Here is a 7,560-nt window from a genome sequence, read left to right on the forward strand (position 1 = left end):
TGGGTTAGATCAATATGTAAGAGCTAGCCAATAAGAGGCTGGAACTAATGGGTCAGGCAGTGATTAAAAGAATACAGTTTCCGTGTAATTATTTCAGGTAAAGCTAGCCGTGGGGGCGCCCGGGTGGCGGGACACAGTCCGCCACTCCTATTTCAACATTAGTATTTATTATTTCTAATGTTCATGAATTTTTTTATTCTAGAAAAAACGATTAGCAGTTGAAAAAGTATCATACCTGTCTATCTTCTTGGTTGAAAGCCACCATTCCCAGGCATCAACTTAAAACTCAACACACTTCTAAATATAACACACAAAAATCCCTTCCAGTTCATGATTTCTGTTGTGTTTACTGTACCTGACAGCATTAGGGAGAAGGAGAGGATTTGTGAATGAGCAATTTACTATCCACAAGAAACTCAGGTCCACCTGCTTGCTATTTCATCTTGCTTACCAAGAGTCCAGATCTCCATTCCCTCACCTACCAAGCTATAACAGACTTCTACTTGCCCACGTTTTGCATGAGCAGCCCCTATAACTCTTTCCTAGTACTAAGAAAACATATAAATGTTTTGTAAAACTTGAAAGTTCATGTGATTGGCCCTTCCTATATTATTTCTTCATCTAAAGTCACACTTTCATGCATGATTTCTCCTTTTCTCAAGATATGACTCTCCCCTCAACTTTTCACATTCTTGGATGACCACTCATAGAAATACCTTGTACCCACAGACAGGACATGCCTTTGTGATTTGTAATCCACACCCTCTATTCCTTTCTATTTCACTAACTTTTGTATTTAATTGTTTAGAATCTCTGGCATCTGTTAAACCAAGAATCAGCATGTCTTTTCTTGTAATGGATAAGATAGTATGCATTTTATGCTTTGTGGAGTGCATAGCCCTTTTTTAAAACTATCCAAGATTGCCCTTAGGGAGCAAGCAGCCATAGGCAGTAAGTGGGTGAGTGGGTGCTCCAGCAGTCTACTATAGGCCATGGACCATCTGTGCTTTCCTTGAATGACATACTCCACGAAGTCACTGGGCATGCTTTGAAACATTACTGCTGTACTCGATTCCCATTGCTAATATCTGACATGCAAGGTATGTCCAAGATGTACTTTCTGGACAGATGAATTAGTGTATTTACAACTAAGTAAAATTTTGAATCAATATTAATCAATTGTAAGGATATTTCTGTATTTGCTGCTATAATTCTAATTTAAAAGACAGGAATAAAGGAACAGCTGTGTGACCAAGGAGCATACTCTTCAAGGACCAAATTTGTGGTTGATAGGACTGCAATTCCCAGACAAACAGAGAGCACAGAGATTTAAGTAATTAGTACATTTGCCCTAATAGTCCTTTGAGCAGAAAAAAAAAATGTTTAAAGGGAAACAAAAATTAAGGAGAGAAACCATGCTTAAATATTCTGTTTCGACTCATAAAAAAAAAAAAAAAAAAACTGGCAGAAGGAACTCAGGGTATCCTCATTTCACATAGCTAAGAACAGGAAGAGCAATCGGTAGGAAAAAGAGAAAGAAAAACATCAACTAAGAATCACAAGGAGGTTGACTTCGATGACACCTGAGAACTCCAGTAACTGCCAATTAGGCACTTAAGCTTCCCGAAGAAAGATATTTTTTTTTTTTCAGAAAACAATCATCTTTTAGACTTCCACTCAAGATGATGAATTGAATATACAATAGTATATCACTTTCTTCCTAAATGGGACTTTGTGGAAATAAACATAACTGAGCTGGAAGGCCAAGGAAGAAACGTCCCTGTGCCAGGAACCAAAGGAAAATCCTCAGAATAGAAGCCAAGAACCTGGGGAAAGGTCATGAGATGCATGCCTTGTGGACTAAGGTACTAGCTGACCTTGGAAAAGAAACAGTACGGGAGATAACTGTCAACAGTCAGAGGAGAAGCACCTGGCTCATGGCATAGGGCTTGTGTCTCACAAAAGTCTGGGACCTGGATCAATGGAAACTTTGAATTTCACTTCTTAGCAGCCAGAGCCAAGCTCATATATTGGTATCCCCATTCAGTTATTGAACTATGGAAATAAGAACCATGTCGAAATATTAATGTAGAGTCAATAAAACTTGGAGGGCCATGTGAAAGGAGGAGAAGCAAATTTGCCAGGCATACTTGGCTTCAGAGGACTTCAGAGAACTATAATACAGAGGCTATAATCTGGTAAACACAGAGATTCACAATCAAGAGTGAGATCATAGAGCAATTTCAATTTTAAAAATAATGTACAAGAAGGTAGAATGCTTGAATTCCTAAAAAGAGAATGATGTGAAGGAAAGATACATACCAAAAATAATCAAGGGAAATGCAATCATTGAAATAATACAAAATTTACAGAATTTAGAAGAATGAATAACTGATGGATCAAGAAATCTAGAGTTTTAAAGTATAAGATAAAAATAGTAGAGATAAAGCCTGCCAAAAAGAAGGGAAGAATCAGGGCAAATAGATCAGTGTGTAAGGTCACCATACATGTAAATATGAGAAGCTGAGTTTGAATCTCCAGCATCTATATTGTAAAACTCAACATAGGTTTTCATGCCTCTTCCTCCAGAATTTTGAGGGGACAGAGACACTAGGCTCTTGGAAGCACCATGACCAACCAGTCTAACTGAAGCCACAAGCTTCTAGTTGGGGGAAGAGCAACTCAGATCAATAAGGTAGAAAGCAGACATTCAACATCTCTCTCTGGATTCTGAAATCCTCCACAAAATGCACACTCAGGACTAGAAATACTTAGCCCCCCTCCCCCCAATGCACACACACACCATGCATATTTTATACAAAGAAGGGAAGAATCACAGAAAACTGGGTAGAAATATTTAGATAACAGAATAGATATTTTTCTCTAGTTGAAAATGTCTTTCTTCATACTACCAGCATCTTGACGTCTTTTTTATCAAATATTTTTATTTGTTAATGAGCACACAGAGTGATGGATTTTAGCATCATATTTTCACAGATATTTTTGCGTGATCCACTTCTCTTGCTCCCTTTCACCATCACTCTTACCTCTGCTTGTGCCCTTTCTATTCCCAGTAGCTTCCATTCTACTTTCCTGTTACAAATATCCGCTGCCCTCATTAATCCTTCCTTATGACTTCCGTTCTCCCTCCCATAGTCACCTGTGTTGTTTCATTGCCTATACCTACACTCATATACTCATATATACACAAGCAAACAAACTAAAATCTATGATCCATGTATGATACAAAACATACAATATCTTTTCTCAGGAGCCCAGATTGTTTCATATAATAATATTTCCTATAATAATTTCTGAATTCTTCCATTTTACCTAAATATTATAGTTTCATTTTATGTTGTGAAAATACAATGTTTTCTTTATCCATTCTTCTGTTGATGGACACCTAGGTTGGTTCTATCTCCTTGCTACTATGAATACTGAAGCAATAGATAAACACGAATACAGAATATTCACCAATCACATGAATAGAAGAATACCAGGTAACTCTGAAAGGAGATTAAAATAAGCATAATACTAACAAAATTCCTAGGGAGAATATTAAGTCAGTTAATATCCAACAAATGCATATAAGAACTAGTTGAAGCATTTCTAAAACAAATACTCAAAAGGTTTGCTAAGGCTTTTAGAAGTGACCCTTTCGTGAGTACCTGGGATAACTGCAAACTTGCATAGAAATGGTTGCTACAACACTGCACAAAAAAAGATAAAAACAGTGTTATGGGGAGATATTTGAGGCAAAGAAAAGTAACTGTAAAATTAAAACATTGTACTTATTTATTTTATTTTACATACTGACCAGTTTCCCCTCCCTCTTCTCCTCCCAGTCTCTCCCCCACTATCCTCCTCTGTTCCCATTCCCCAATCCATTCCTCTTCTGTTTCCGTTTAGAAAAGAGCAGATCTCCCATGTGTAACAAAACATGGCATATCAACTTGCAGTAAAACTACATACTTACCCAGTAAGACTGGGCACTTGAGTTTGCTTGTGAACCCACATTCATATGTATGAATATAAATGATGGTATCAGTTGCCTCTGGGCCTACAATTGGAATATAGCTCTCAGTTAAGAGTGAGTTAGCACGCTACGTCAAGTCCACCCAAAGCAGCAGGAAGCAGTATAGAGGTTGCAAGTGGGAAAACCATGAACATAATGCTCAAGAGTTGACATTCCCATGATAACATTTGCTTTTAAAATGTGAACTTTCTAAATCAAAGGTAAAATATTGCGTAAAACAACAGGAAAAGTTCTGTCTTATCTGTAATATTTCAGATTACTGAACCGGTAAGTAAATAGGAAGAAATACAAGCCTTCAATTATTCTGGGTCAAGAGAATAGCCATAAAATTTCTTCAAACTCTTTGAAAACTCAAAATAAACATAAAGTTTACTTTTTTAATGAGTCGAGTCCTCTGATATACCTGTCCCTGAGCACCCTCACATTTTACACACCACACACACATTCAAAGTTCCCAACATTCTCATGGATAATCATGGGCTCTCTCTCTGCACAGAAACCTATGGTTACTGGACTGTGACCTACACAGACAGAAGGAGGGGAAAGAGAAAGGAAAGCCTCAAAGAGTCTGTGCCTAGATATCAGTAGCTCTGATCCTAGATTCAGTTTTACCTCCCTGAGTTTAAGGATTTCATAGAGAACAGCATCTTCTCATTTTATGTTTTTTTTCCTCAGTGTCAAAGAAATTATTGAAGAGTAGGACTTGTAACCCACAGGCAATGATTGGTATGTGTTTTTCTCCCACTTAAGAGTGTCAATTTTTGCCAAAAAAAAAAAAAAGCTATTTCACAGAGATAGGCCTAGAAATCACAGATGGTGATGGCTCAGGTAGAAGGGGATTGACAAGAAATGTTGGTGTTAAAGTCTTTCTCATTCACAATGTTGCTTCTCAAGCTGGATGTCCATGGACTTCTTGAAATACAAGGTCCAAGGAAGAAGCCATTCAAAAGGTTTTCTATGTCGGTACAGAGACCTCAAACCTGGTCGAGAATCAGTACATCTGTTACACCAGTCTGACATCCCTAGTGACACTGAATTGTCTCCCGAGGTTCAATTTCCTCATGACACTGGCACACTGGCCAAATAACACGGTATGTGTTTTCATTACTAATATATAACAAAGCATTAATATTTGAAAGATTTTGATTGAAAAACCAGATGATGCAAGCATAAGACCAAACTAGTCCCTCTGAATGTGGTTGACAGTTGCATGGCTGGGGTAGACTAAGAGGCCGCTGGCAGTAGCAACAGGATTTATCCCCTACTGCATGTACTGGCTTTTTGGGAACCCATTCTCTTTGAATGGATACCTTGCTCAGCCTAGATATGGTAGGGAGGACCCCAGACCTTCCCCAAAGCAATGTGTCTTACCCTCTCTGAGGAGTGAATGCAGTGGGCTGGGAGAGTATGTGGAGGGGATTGGAGCAGGGGAGGCAATGGGAACTTGGATTGGTATGCATAATGAAAAAGACAGTTTGTTTTCTTTTTTAAAAAATAAAATTAAGAAACAAAAAAGAAAATCAGATGATTAACTTAATTTGGCCTGACAGTTTGATAGATCATAGAGTGTACACACATAGGTATCTACATTTATGTGTGCCTACACATGTGGTTTGTATATCCCTGTCTAAGTGATAGAATAATATTATATTATAATAATATAATATATTAGCAAATATTTTGAAAACAAGAATATGTTGATAGGATATAAAGAAGCCAAATTAAAAAAATGATAATTTGGGTCTTTTACTAGGAGATTTGGGCCTAAGTAATACCCTTTAATTAGAAATACTTTTTTAAAAATTGAATAAAGATCTTTCTGTCTAAAAACATTGTTTCAATCAGTACCATCGCTGAAATTTCCATGTATACAACCACGTACTATAGAAAACTTTATTGTCATCTCAACTTCCATATTTTCTTGTGATTGCAGATGTCCCTTTGTCCTTCCTTTCCCTTTCTACAATTTTTTCTTCTCTCTGGCTTCAACATAGCTCCTTTGCTGCAGGACAGATGGAGAATATTTTATTTTGATATTATAATTTAATTTATACTTTTCTCTCTCCCCTTTCCTCTTGCTAAATCCTTCTATATATGCCTCCCAACTCTCCTTCAAATTCACGACCTCCTTTTTCAGTAATTATTGTTGGATGCATATACATATATGTATATATATATTTCTAAATAGAACACGTTCAGTCCATATAATTCTACCTGTGTGTATGATTTCTGTATTGACCGTGAGAAGACATTGCTTTCAATAAATTTCCTAAGAAAAACTGGCAGTTTTTATGCCTCTGAAATAAGATATAACTGTTGCCTTGGGTCTCTCACAAAATATAAAGGTATTTTTTGCACATGTACTTATAAACTTTTTATGTAATTTTTTTTCTTTTCTCTGCATTCTGCCACAAGGTGACTCTCATGATTATGTCTGATAAGGTTATAGAGGCATAATGTATAAAATCTGTACAAATGGTATGTATACATATGTGTGTATTTATATGTGCACAAAAGTTTCCCTTGGTTAGATACTGTATATAATATCATACATATATCAAGAGCCAATATCTAACCATAGCAGCAAGAATGCTTTTGAGCATATGGTCACAGTGGAAAGTTAAATCCTAAAGACAGATTACTTTTGTCATGATCTGTGGCTGAAGTAACTCTCTCCCAACAGCATGTTAAATTTTTCAATGTACATTGGGATACATCTTAACAGCATATCACCTAGAACATATAACTTTTTGGCGTACTTCAGTTTAATCTATGTTTTGAGACACAGATATATTCCTTAACAAAATGATTTTAAATAATGTGAAAGTACAAGCAAATTTCTTCAATATGTATTTTACTAATGTCTTTATATAGATAAAGATGGAGTTTTCATAGTTTGCAATGTAAGTTTGACCTCCCAATTGAAGCAGTTGATAGGTCACTAGCCACCAATTAAAATTCTGTAAGTAACATCAGCCCTGCTGTATTCATTTGTGTATAAATAGCTCAAAAATATTACCGTTTGTAGCTGGATAAATATTCTGTCTGAATAATCCACATAATACACATAGTACTATGTCAGTGAAAGGAATGATTGTGGAAACACGTGTTCCTGAGCATCCTTGGCTACAAAGGGTCAGAAGGAAGCACACTGATTTCCATCTGCAGAAGTATCAGCCTGAAGAGGAATAAGCTCTTTCTTGTCTTTTTCTCTGAAATAGCATCCATGCTACCCTTGCTACCTGATCACACCGGGACACATGGTGACACTTTTTTTTTTAACTTATTTATTTATTGAGGATTTCTGCCTCCTCCCTGCCACCACCTCCCATTTCCCTCCCCCTCCCCCGATCAAGTCCCTCTCCCTCATCAGAGCCATCAGGGTTCCCTGACCTGTGGGAAGTCCGAGGACCGCCCACCTCCATCCAGGTTTAATAAGTTGAGCATCCAAACTGCCCAGGCCCCCCCAAAGCCAGCACGTGCAGTAGGATCAAAAACCCATTGCCATTGTTCTTGAGTTC

This window comes from Microtus ochrogaster, chromosome 18 (assembly GCF_000317375.1).
Source record: "Microtus ochrogaster isolate Prairie Vole_2 chromosome 18, MicOch1.0, whole genome shotgun sequence".
NCBI lineage: Eukaryota > Metazoa > Chordata > Mammalia > Rodentia > Cricetidae > Microtus > Microtus ochrogaster.